This window comes from Trifolium pratense, linkage group LG3 (assembly GCF_020283565.1).
Source record: "Trifolium pratense cultivar HEN17-A07 linkage group LG3, ARS_RC_1.1, whole genome shotgun sequence".
Taxonomy (NCBI): domain Eukaryota; kingdom Viridiplantae; phylum Streptophyta; class Magnoliopsida; order Fabales; family Fabaceae; genus Trifolium; species Trifolium pratense.
In genome coordinates this window covers 47,831,412-47,845,678 of record NC_060061.1, presented here as the reverse complement: position 1 = coordinate 47,845,678, position 14,267 = coordinate 47,831,412, and the positions used below count along the sequence as shown (strand labels likewise).

Below are 14,267 nucleotides of genomic sequence, written 5' to 3'. Positions count from 1 at the left end.
GGTCTTAATAATTTTTTCCACTCCACTCACATGATCTTATAAATTTATAATTAAGGATAGGTTAGGTGGAATAATTGAATATTAGTTTTCCGAAGACTTTCATCAAGGAAGTAAACAAAAGAGAGGACACCAACGCATCGCACTACATAAAGTCCCAATTTCTAAATTAATTTACTACTATTTTACTACTCCTATTTCTTTTATTCTAGAATTGGGAAAGTAATTACTCCTTCCGTGTCAAAATAATTGTCACAATTTGATTATTTGCACTATTCATATAAGCTACTTTGATCATATTTTTTTTACTAATGTATAAAAATAAATATTAGCATATGAGGACTTGTTAGATTTGTCTCGATGAGTACTATCTAAATATCAATTTTTCATAATTTTTAATAATATACAACTAAAGATATTCATAATCAAAATTGTGCATCGATAAATGTGCACTGATAAAATGTGATAATTATTTTGGATAGAGGGAGTACTTCGTTTAACTTTATTTTCTCATATAAGAATATGTATCTTGCTCACAAGACTCTCTTACAAAAACAAAATCCATCTTAAATTAAAATCAACCACCCAAAAATTTGAGTCTTCAACCTCTTGATATCTCGGTTTTATTAATTTGTTTTCAGTTTTTGTTATTCTCCCATTCATATAGAAAAAAGGAAAAAAAAAGTTTATCTCATATATTTTAAATTCAGTACTCAAACTCTGTTGATTTCAAGGGTTTCAGTTAAAGCTTATCGAAAAAAAAAAAAAAAAGGTTTCATTTAAAGGTATGCATGCATTATTTGTACGTTCCCCTTCACTTTTTATTTTTTTGGATGAAATGTTCTTTCCATTACTAATAGAGAGTAAATCTTTAATTTTTTACGTTGTTGTTTGCAGATCATTTTGGATTTATAAGCCATTTTGCATCACTCAAAATAGTACCAATTGTTCCGTTCATTATTCCTAATACAGGTAAGACCTCTAAACTCTTCATTTTTTCCCCCATTTTTTAATTTCTAGTCTGTATTTTTAAAAAGAAAGATAAGCGTAATTATTTTTATAGGATAAATTATGAAAATCAATTTTTTTTTTATTTCAAAAAGCAAAGAAATTAATAAGACATAAATTATTCTTTTTTTAATGTATAAATTATTCATTTAGAACTTCTGATATGAAGATAAAATATGTTAAACTCTGTCGCTAAATAACTACTTTTTTTTTTTTACGGTTGCTAAACAATTTTGTTGGTAGGAATATTACATGTAATATATAAGGATATTAAAGATTAATAATTTAGCAACAAAAAAAATTAATAAGTAAAGTATTCCTATCAACCAAGCTAAACTTACAAGATTTTTAATACACTCATTTATTCGTTTTAAAAGGTAAAATTTTAGCCACACACAGGCTAAAATATCTGTACGATCTTAACACTTAATTACAGTTTTGTCTCTATTTTTACTTTTTTTACTAAAAGTCTCTCTATTTTGTTAAACTTGTAATTTTAGTCCTTTTTATTTTTAATTGCACTACTTTAATCCCCTATTTCAGTAATTTTGACCATATAAGGTGAATTTTTATACTCATGTTATATTATATGGATATGTACCAGTATATTTTTTGAGGTGGATGATTATGATTGGTTTATAAATTGTATTTATTGAATTTTCTATATTAATACTATTTGTGGACCAATCACAATCATCCACTTAAGCCGTATATCGGAGTGTTCATCCTATATAATATTTCTTTTTGAATGGCAAATAATTATATAATATGTTGACGTGGCTATAATTGAGATGATGTGGCACTAAAATCTGGAAACTGTAAGTAATATTTATATGATGAAATTTTTATAGAGTTTCCTTTGTATTTACAATATAATCGACTAAAAATCTCTTATATTCTAAGCTTATTCCGATAAGTTAACCCTAAACTCGCATCCTTTGCTTACAATAAACTTTTTCAACCACTAGAGCATGTGCTTCAATTGTGATTAAAGTTAAAAATTCTAATATGTTAACTTAATATTAAATTCATTTATAATCTTCTCTTTTTTTGAACAAGGCATTTATAATCTTCTCTTATATATATATTCTAAGCTTATTCCGATACGATAACCCTAAACCTAATCTTTTTTCCGCTCATTTTTCTTCTCTTTCTATTGCAGTTTTAAATTAAATAAATAAGTTTGTGTACAGTGGTAATCAAACCCGCATCATTTGCTTACAATAAAGTTTTTTTAAAATACCTTTTAATATTATAATTTTTTTGATTACATATTAAGCTAATTAGACCTGTGCATCCCACGGGTCGAAATTCTAGTATGACTCTCATTTAAAGAAAATAACATTTTGACATTTTTCCAAAATTAATGCACTTTTAAAAATGCTCATTTTTTTTTTTACCAGATATAATCATTTATATTCCACGGTCCAAAAATGAAAGTTCAGTACAAAAAAAGGGAAGATGAACGAAGAGGACTAAAATGACGAGAAAGAGAATAAGATTTAAATTTGTTATGAAAATAAATCCCAAATTAAAACCCTAAAGCAACAACAAACAATTTTGTGATGAAAGTTAACTTAAAATACATATTGTCCCTAAATCAAAATACATACCAAATTAAATCTCAAATTAAAACCCTAAATCAAAATACATATATTGTCCCTACGCATCACGACTACATAATAAAGTCCCAAATTAAAACCCTAAATCAATCAATAATTCACTTTTTCCTGTAGAATTGGGAAAGTAAGTAAGTAACTAGTTCACCTTTATTATCTCAGATCAACAACACTCTCTTTACGAAAACACCTTCCCAAAAATTTGAGTCTTATTCATTCATTCATTATTCGAAATAAAGGTAATAGCTCCAAACTCTTCATTGTTTTGACCCTTTTCTTTTTCTATTGTGTTTACTTTGAAAGCGTTACTCTGAAATGGTAGTTACTACTTAATTTCGTTTCTCTATAGATAAAGACTTAAGACCAAAAATGGTCAAAGCCTACTCCTAATCTAGAAAGGAACTCGCTTCCTCTAGCATTAAGTGTGTGCATTGTCGGATGTGTCGGGGTCCAACACTCTCTTACGACATGTGTCGGTGTCGGTTAATTTAAATCTTTTATAAATAATCAAATAAATAATAAATTAATTGTAGATATTGTAGGTATATCATAATAAATTATAAGTTTATTGCAATAACAACTCTTGATTTTCCTTGTAAAAAAAAATAACTCTTGATTTTCCACTTTATAATTTCCTGGCTTTAAATAATTCAAATCCTTTACTTTTGGTATTTTGACCATCAAAACATTTTTAACCAATTTTAACCATAAAAAGTACCGTAAAACAGTAAGGATTGAACAGAACAGTACAAGACAGAACAAGGTAATACATGACAAGACAAAACTGTACCAGAGATATATATGGCGGTAATATTTTTATATTCGAAAATAAAATGGGTACTTTCGTATTTTTTATAGTTATACTGTGGACAAAAAGTTTTACTGTGGTTCAGTGAAGGACAAAATATCTTGTTTTTATCCTGTCCCTTGCTACCAAATTTGTCCAGTCCCATAACCAGTTTGAAATCAAACAGGATACAACAATAGTTGTTTAGTCCAGTCCCTTGTTTTTTAACAAATAAAACGCACAGTATTTAATAATCCTCTCACCCTAAATTATTCTCATAAAAAAAAAAGCTAGTATTAATTATATTTTAAAAATATATTATAAAATAAGTTAAAATTACTGCCACTTTTTCCATGCTCTAATTAAGAAAAGTTGATCTTGTAGGTATATCTAAAATAAATTAATGTGCCTATTTTGTTAAAAAAAAAATGTTCAAAACAATATTATATTCCACCATCAAAGTGCTAACAAAATATGCTGTACTACAAGAAACACTTGTCTTCAGTGTTGTTCTTGCTTTATGTTAGGCTTTCTGCATATTTTGTATTGTTGGTACTGTGTGTTTTCTAAATTAAAAATGGTCTTTGTATTGTTCTTGCTTTATGTTAAGCTTTCTGCATATTTTGCAGCTTGTTGTACCTTTCGGCAGAGCAAAAAAATAATCAGTACATTTTAACAATACTTTTTAGAGCTTGAAGGGATAAAAATCACTTTTTTTGGCAGAAACTAAGACTAAACTTTGATCTTTTTACTGGGATACAAATATTTATAATTTCTTTAAAAAAATATAAGTTGTAAATTTTTTATTGGTTGCATAGGACTGTAATGAAATTCGTAACCTCGTTGACGCGTTAGAGTAAGGACTTCTTTGAGGGTGTATTCGCTATTTAAGTAACGGATTGGGGTATATTTATAAATTCGTATGGCGTGCGGAAAAAAAAATGGCGGACGTTATAAAAATGTGAAATTTGAGGAAAAAAAAACCCTAACATATTTTAACGTCCGCTACTTACGTAGCGGATTTTTGGAAAAAAAACCGTCCTACCATGAAATTTGCAAGATTTTAAACGTATAATCCGCTACTTATGTAGTGGACGGGTGTATTTTGGTAATTTCGTAGGACGCACCCCAAAATTAGTAGGGTGGCAAAAGTAAAGCTCTTGTCCAATGACAAAAAAAGGCCCAAGTAAAAAGTGGAAATGTTGGTCTTTGTCCATCATGGGAGTTTCTTTTATCGCCCTATCATTTTCTCAAACATAATCCATTATTTAAGTAGTGGACAACGTTTTTCTCTAAAATTTCTTATTTTTACTCATCCGCTACTTAACTCACCCTACAAACCCGGATCCTTAATCATGGCAATACATTGAAAAAGGGAATTTAAAACTATCAAATTAAATTTAAAGATTTCATACCAACACACTAAAATTAACCTTACTTAGCAAACATAAGAGCCATAAACCTAATATAAATCACAAACGGTATAAGCATGAATTCTAAAAAAAAAAAAAAAAGACAAATGACCAAGATTAAAGGAATGTGAACACACCAAAGAGTGAAGCCGTGAGTTCTCCAAAGAACTTGATTCCTAGGTGACATAATGCTAACAAGGCTGGAAAGGAGAATCACAAACAATGATTTGTTCCAATGAAAGATATATAATTTCATTATGTAATTTAGTATATTAGTAATTACCGTTCAGAATTGACATTTCACAGGATTATAATTTCATCCCATCTAACATTAGGAACCAAAACAACATGTTAATAAAAACGTCAGTAACTAAAAAGACGACTGAAGAGGAGTTACAAATTACTACTAATGATGATTTGAAATTGCATGTAAATGAATATAATAATTTGAAAAGAGAAAAAGGGGAATTAAATGAAAATCAAATCAAAACTAAATGCATGAATGATAAATTTCATTATTCATTGAAACGAAATCAGAGCAATCACAAAACAAAGAATTTATACCAAAAATTTCATTATTCATCAAAACAAAATTAGAGCACTCAGAACGAGGAGAACCATAACGATGCAAGGCGGACAAAAAAAAATCCTATACAAACTAGAATAGAGTGACTATGTTTCACTGATTCAAGACTTCACCTTGCAAACCTTGTCCTTCTTTTTCTAAAATTAACCAGAAAATGAGAAAATTATTATCCACTTTTAGGGGTGATCGTATTCGAACCAATCCAAAAATAAAATCGCAAAATGAACCAATCCAAACCGAAACTGCAAAAAAACACATTTAGTTTTAAACGCACAAATCATTTTTCTTACAAACGGCACAGTTTGGTTTGGTTTGCGGTTTTTATTTCAGAAAACCGAATCAAATCAAACCGCAATACTTAACTTAGCTCTACCAACTATTAGCAATCAACCCAAATTGAGTCGATAAAACAATAGGCCGTCAAAATATATAATTTCACACGATCGAGAACTATATTGTTATTATATATAAGTTATTATATATATGCAATTTATGTATGTGAATATTGTATCTTGTAAATAATAAAATAAATTAAAAGCATTGGATTGGTTTGGTTTGGATGACTATTAAAAACCAACCGAATCGCATGCATTTTTATCTCGCGGTTATGATGACTTTTATGCTCAAAACCGAACCAAGCCGCACCGCGAGCACTCACGTGTTTTTAAATGTCCATTTAGAATAGTAACACCAAATTAAGAAAATATCTTTTTGCATCTTATCTCCCTATTATACCCCTAATGTTAATCCACCAATAAATTCCATTTTTTTCACGCATTTTTTCTTTCCAACAAATTTAATATATTATATATAAAAAAAAAACAAAATTTAATATATTATGTACCCAAAAAAAAAATTAGTTTTCCAAATATATATAACATTAATTAGTTTTATTGAAAAATATAAGAGTAACTGACAAATGGTACTTTGTCAAAAAAAAATTGATAAAGGGTACAATTGACAAACACCAAGTGGAGAATTATTTAGAAACGCTAAATCTGACGAAACTGAACAATTAAAAAAACGGAGGAGTAGAATTTAAGAAAGATTGTGTTTTTTTTTTTATCTACAAATCAATAAAAATGACAAATTTTTAATCAACATTACTAAATGAAATAAAAATCAGAAGATTAGGTTATTCCTGCTAAATATATGTTTGGATCTCAACCCCAAGAGCTAGCTCAAAGAATGATATTGCCTTCACATATATATACACTTCATATCCCGAGAACCTAAGCAATGTGGAACTTCAAAGAAACTCCAACAACACATGACATATTCAACACCCACCCTCATCCCTAGCGTGGTCCTGAGTCAGATGTCCGCATTACCCCTTAACCCGGCTTTGATGCCATGTTCAAGTCAGATATGCAAAATAAGAGAATAACAAGCGAGACAACTAGGGTTACATAACATTACCATTGCATAACCCACTTGGGTTGGTCTGGTATTGGCTTGTGTCCTTGGAGTAAGCTCCTCTCAAGGTTTCAGGTTCGATTCCCCCTAGTGCCAATTTTGGTGGGCTAAGTCCATACAGAGCAAAAAACTCTAGCTTTAAATTGGGCCCCCGCAAGTGGGCGGTGAGATTGATCCCTTTGCATTAGTCGAACCTAAAGCTGGATACCAAGTTTTTTTTTTTTTAAAAAAAAAACATTATCATTGCATTACTTAATAAAAAAGAGTTACAAAGATTATATAGCAAAATCTAAAAGACTATAAGTCTAATATCATAACCAAGAGCAACAATCAGTAGCCAAAAGATCATGTGAACCATCTGAGAGAGTAAGCAACATCCAAAGAGAAAAAGAACAATCAATTAACCAAATTGTGAGCACAATCAATAAAAAAAAAATCAAATTGTAAACACTTAACTCACCAAACAAACAAATTCAAACAAATTTCCAAATTAATGGAACCAAACCAACGAAGCCAAATCAAACCGAACCAAACGAAACCAAATCAAATCAAGACATACAAACCAATAAACCAAAAGAACCAATCAAACCAAATAAAACAGAACCAAACCAAACGAACCAAATAGACCGATCTAAATGAAACCACACATAATCAAATCAAACAAATTCAAATGAACCATACAAAAACAAACCAAATCAACTGAAATTCACCAAAATACCAACTCAAGATAAGAAACCAAAGTACAAATTACATACCAATAGAAACCAAAAAACTGTTGTTACGTTTTAAGTCCTAGCAGCACTCATGAATCCTAAATATACCAACCAATCTCATACTCCCATCGATTCCAATTTTCCACTTTGATAAATAACAAGACCAACATGCTGTTTAAAGGAAAGAACAAAGAACCAACAACAAAGAAAGGAACCTGAACTGATTGGAACCCAACGACTTCACTTTCTTTTGACCCAACGAGAGAGATAAACAAAAAGTACCATGAAGAAGCATTTCAAATAATGGAATTACCATGTACACAATAAAATCCCACAAATAAAAAATGACCAGGCAGTGAGCCTTGACACAAATCGATGAACTTGAATTTCCAAAAGACAAAGAAATATTTAAACTAATTAAGTGAGCCTTAATTTTTAAAAGGATATGAAAATCACTTTTATGAAAAATGTATGTCTTAATAATTATCACTTTTATTTAAAAGTATTGTTGTTAAAATGTACTAATTATTTTGTTGCTCTTACCAAATGTATGTTTAAAAATTTCTCTGGGGAGGTAGTGAGGAAAGAGAAAAATTCATTGGATTAGATGGGCATCACAGATTTGGAGCTCGATGGTTCCGCTAAAAATGTAGTTAGCTTTGATTCATCACCATATTGTGTAGGATGGTGTGGTAATCCGGAAAGTGTAGTTCATCTTTTTGTTAATTGTCCAATTTTTTCACTGCTGTGGAATGATTCTTTGAAATGGCTGTGATGGTGTAGTTCTATCGGTCTTGCTTTATGTTAAGGTGTCTGCATACTTTGCAGCTTGTACCTATGGCGAATAAAAAAAAAATTAGTACATTTTAACAATACTTTCACTTTCAGGCAAACTCAAGTCAGAAGGAAGAGGAGAAGAAAAGATAATCAATGGAAATTCTATTTTCTATTGTTGGAACAATAGCAGAACATACTGTTGTGCCTATTGGACGTCAAGCAAGTTACTTGATATTCTACAAAGGCAATTTAAATTCGTTAGCGGATAGTGTTAAAGGCCTTGAGGATGCAAAAAAAACAATAACCCATTCCGTTGAAGAATAAAAGAGAAACGGTAAAAATATTGAAGAAGCTGTGATGAACTGGTTAGAAAAAGTGGATGAGGTCATTGGAAAGGCAAATCAGCTTGAAAATGATCCTCGTCGTGCCAATGCTAGGTGCTCAGCATGGCCGTTCCCCAATTTGATTTTGCGTCATCAACTAAGTAGGAAAGCCACAAAAATTGTACAAGATGTTATTCAAGTTCAAGGAAAAGGGACGTTTAACCGAATTGGTTACCTTCCCCCCCTAGACGGAGAAACCTCCTCCTCTTCAACAAGAGGTGGTGAAAAGTATGAGACAAGGGAGACATTTAAAGAGAACATTATGAATGCTCTAGCACACCATAATTCATGCAATATTGGGGTCTATGGGTTGGGTGGTGTGGGTAAGACCACTCTGGTGGGGGAAGTTTTTGAAATATCTAAGAAACACAAATTGTTTGATGCAGTTGTTAAAACCCATGTAACAAAAAATCCAGACATTAAAACAATTCAAGGGGAGATTGCAGATTGGTTGGGTCTACGGTTCGGTGAGGAGAGTGTTCTCGGAAGAGCACATCGCCTAAGGCAAAGAATCAAGATGGAGAAAAATATCCTTATCGTTCTAGATGATATATGGACAATACTTGATTTGAAGAAAGTGGGAATTCCATTTGGTAATGAACATAATGGTTGTAAATTGTTGATGACATCCAGAAATCAAGATGTGTTGTCGCAAATGGATGTTCCAAAGGATTTCATTTTCAAACTTGAACTTATGAGTCAAAACGAGACATGGAGCTTGTTTCAATTTATGGCTGGGGATGTGATTAAAGATAGCAATTTGAAAGGTGTAGCAATTCAAGTTGCCCAAAAATGTGCAGGTTTGCCTCTCGTGACAGTGACGGTAGCTCAAGCATTGAAAGGTAAGAGGGATGTTCATGCTTGGAAAGATGCATTAAGGAGATTAGAAAGTGATCATCATACAATTTTTTCTGCTTTGGAATTGAGTTACGACTCATTGGAGAATGATGAAATTAGGGATGTCTTCTTGCTTTTTGCATTATTTCCAGATGATAATGTACAGTACTTTCTAAAAGTTGCAATGGGTTTGGATATATTAAAGGATATTAAGACTGTGGATGATGCTAGAAACAGACTTTATCCAATAATCCATTCTTTGGAGGCGACTTGTTTGCTTGAAGTTAAGAAAAGTGGAGATATCGAAATGCATGACTTTGTTCGTGATTTTGCTATCTCCATAGCACGTAGGGACAAACATGTATTTCTAAAAAAACAATCAGATGAGGAATTCCCAACCAAGAGTTTTTTAACAAGGTGCACGCAGGTTGTTTTAGAAGGTTGTATGCACGAGCTTCCTCAAATGATTGACTGTCCAAACATGAAGTTTTTCTATTTGAGAAGTAAGAAGAACCATTCTTTAGAAGTTCCTGGTGATTTTTTTGAGGGTATGGGAAGCCTTAGAGTCCTAGATTTAACATCGCTGAACTTGTCTTCATTACCCACTTCCTTTCAGTTCCTAACCGACCTTCAAACACTGTGTTTGGATTGTTGCATTTTGGAAAATATGGTTGAAATCAATGCTTTGCAAAATTTAAAAATTCTTTCCCTTTGGGGTTCTTCAATGACCAAGTTGCCAAGAGAAATAGGGCAATTGACTCAATTGAGAATGCTTGATTTGAGAAATTCAGGAATAGAAGTACTCCCACCTAACATTATATCAAGCTTGACCAAACTGGAGGAGTTGTACATGGGCAATACCTTTGTTAATTGGGGAGATGCGAGTTCAACGGCTCAAAACACAAATGCTAGCATTTCTGAGCTTCGAAATCTACCCAAGTTGACAACTCTCGAATTACATATTCGCGAGACTTGGTTGTTGCCAAGGGATTTGCAGACGGTGTTCGAGAAGTTGGAAAGATATAACATAGCTATTGGTGATGTATGGGAATGGTCTGACATAGTGGATGGAACCTCAAAAACATTGATGCTCAAACTTGGTACTAACATACATTTGGAGCACGGAATTAAAGCATTGATTCAAGGTGTTGAGAATTTGTACTTGGATGATGTAGACGGAATTCAAAATGTGGTTTATCAATTAAATGGAGAAGGATTTCCGTTGCTGAAATATCTCCACGTCCAAAATAATGCAAACATGAAGCATATTGTTGACTCTAAAGAGAGGACTCAAATCCACGTGTCCTTTCCAATCTTGGAAACACTAGTACTTGATAATCTTAAAAATTTGGAGCATATATGTCTTGGTCCACTTTCAACCACTTCTTTTAGAAGTCTTGGTGTTATCAAAGTCAAACATTGTGTCCATTTGAAATATCTTTTCTCCTTTACATTGGTTAAAGAGCTTTCACACCTTTCTGAGATTGAAGTTTGTCACTGCAATTCTATGAAGGAGATAGTGCTCGGAGACAACAATTCAAGTGCAAATTCTATAACTAATGAAAAATTTGAGGTTTTTCTATTTCGTTCTTTGACTTTAGAACATATGGAAACACTTCAGGATTTCTTCACCAGAAGTGAGCAAAAGCATCAATGGTTAGAGCCTTATATTTCAACCCCATTTTTCAATGCTCAGGTATGTTATTTTATTTTTAAGCATTTGTAGATACAAATAATATAATTTTTAATTTTGTGATATGTTTAGTTACAAATAATATCAATCTTGTATCTATATATTGAAATTTAACTAAGATGATTAATTAAAATATTGTGATAAAACATATTTCTCTCAACTAGGCATATCAATTAGGTATTCTCCATTGTGATAAATATGATTTCTGTTAATTTGTTTTTATGTAGGTTTCATTTCCTAACTTGGATTCCCTTAAATTGAGCTCACTCAATTTGGGTAAATTTTGGGATGACAATCATCAATCAATGTGTAACTTAACTAGCTTGATTATGGAGAATTGTGGTGGATTGAAGTACCTATTCTCGTCGACTATGTTTGGAAGTCTTAACAACCTCAAACAACTTGAAATAAGTAATTGTCCTTTGATGGAGGAGATAATAGTCAAAGAAGAGACAAACAATGAAATAGAAGAAGTATGTTAATTATACCATTGAGAACATTCCAATTAATTTTAAACTTGTATTTAAATATTTATATTATAATGATATCTGTTATTTGTGAATTTTTAGGACGTTCATTTTTTCAAATTAGAGAAAATCACATTGAAGGACATGGACAAGTTGAAGACAATATGGCACCGCCAATTTGAAACAGTGAAGATGTTGCAAGTGAGCAATTGTAAGAAAATCATGGTTGTTTTTCCTTCTTCAATGCAAAAAACATATACTAAGCTAGAGATGTTGGAGGTTACAGATTGTGCTTTGGTAGAAGAGATATTTGAATTGAGTTTCAATGAAAATAGCAGTGCAGAGAATACAACACATTTGAAAGTTGTTATAGATGGATTGCCAAAACTGAAAAATATATGGAGTGGGGATCTTCGCAGAATTCTTAGTTTTCAAATTCTTATTGTTGTAAAACTTACAAACTGTGAAAGCTTGGAGTATCTATTACCACTTTCTATAGCCACTCGTTGTTCACATCTCCAAAAACTTCATATAAAAAACTGTGGAAATATGAAGGAAATTGTTGCAGAGGAGAAGGAGAAAGAATTTGGAGTCAATGCAGCTCCCACATTTGATTTTAATCAACTAAAGAGTTTATTCCTTTGGCACTTATATAAACTCAAGGGTTTCTATGCTAAAGAGCATACCCTATCATGTTCATCTTTGAAGGAAATTGATGTTTCTGATTGTGCAAAGTTGAATTTGTACAGAACTCTATCTACAAGAAGCTCCAATTTTCAAGATGACAAACTCTCTGTTTTAACGCCACAACCACCTTTCATGGTCGAAGAGGTATGCATATCATCATATAAATTTTAATAACCATTTAGATTTTTCACGAAATTTTAATGCTGTTCATTTCAATGGCCAATTTTTTGGTCGACTCATGCAAACTCATTTTCTTAACAAATTTATAGTAATATTTTGACCGTAGAATCTCACCAGCTAGCAAATAAACTAAGTCATTGAGCTTAAGTGCTTTTTGTCAAAAAAAAAAAAAAGTGGTTAATGATGAACTTCACCAAAGGACAGATTTCAGGAGAACCCGAGTTCGATTTTTGGGAGGAACAATTTTTTGACTTATATCAAATATTTATGATTTCATTCATAATTCATAATAAAATTCAAAATTTAGAATGATACACATAAGTTGCCTTTGAAAACAAGGTCATTGTGAGCTTCCCGTAATGACCACAAAGTGGTCATACGTTGGTATTCTTCTTTATAAAAATAAAAATTTTGTCAAAAGAAATGATAATATAAAAATTCTTCTTTATAAAAATAAAAATTTAGTAAAAAAAAAAAAGAAAAAGAAACAAAATTGGAAACTCCTATAAAAAATAAAAATATTTTCAAATATATGCAAAAACATGATAATACTCAATTTAGAAAACAGTATTTGGAACAATTTATGTCAAAAGTTCTCATAACATTTTTGTTTATAGATATATTTGATAAATATCTATAGAATGTATGGGAATTCAGACATTTGAGAAAACTTTAGAGGCAATACAAAAATATGGAGTGCAAATTTGAGTTAAAGTAATTACTTTTTGTGGCAATATTAAAATTCTTTTTTTTTTTTGACAAAAAATGTTTACAAGATATTAAAATTCTTTTAAATTGTTCTTTATATGTATTTTAGGTTATTCCAAATTTGAAGGAGTTGAAAATAAATCGCAAAGAAGCTAACGTGATATTGCAAGCCCAAAACTCAAGTGCCCTGTTCACCAAAATGACATTACTTTGTTTGTCCCGGTATAATATTGAAGATGCTACATTTCCTTATTGGTTTCTTCAAAATGTGCAAACTCTTGAGTCACTATATGTTGAATGGAGTAGCTTCAAGAAAATATTTCAAGATGAAGGACAACTAAGTGAGAAGAAGACTTACCCACAGCTCAAAAGCCTCACATTGAATGGATTACATAAACTTCAACATATATGTGAGGATGGATTCCAAATTGATCCTGTTCTTGCATTCCTTGAATACTTAGATGTTGATACTTGTTCTAGTTTGTTAAGTTTATTGCCTTCCTCCGCCACCCTTAATCATTTGGAATATCTGGAGATAACAAATTGCGACGGGTTAAAAAAATTAATTACATTTCCTACGGCACAAAGTTTGCACAAGCTCATTTCGCTGAAGGTAAAAGACTGTAATTCACTTGAAGAAATAATTACTGGAGAGGAAAATGTTGGCATTGCATTTATTAGTTTAGAATTATTGATGTTGGATTGTTTGCCAAGCCTCAACAAATTTTGTTCTACTAAGTGCTTCTTGAAGTTTCCAATGTTGGCGGAAGTAATTGTGAGGGAGTGTCCTCGCATGAAGATTTTTTCAGAGGGAAACACAAGTACACCAAATCTTCGAAAAGTTAAAATTGCAGAAAATGATGAATGGCTTTGGAAGGGAAACCTAAATGATACAATAACCAACATATTTGAAGATAAGGTATGCTTGATTTACCAATTTATTTGTTGTGCAACAATATCATGGTTTTGTTCTTTTCTTTGGATGCATGATAGTTGA

General features: G+C 31.4%; 1 pseudogene; it reads left to right on the top strand.

Moving 5' to 3' along the window:
* Positions 1-538: 538 nt before the first annotated feature.
* LOC123917268 overlaps positions 539-14,267 on the top strand; it is a 57,684-nt pseudogene continuing 43,955 nt past the window's right edge.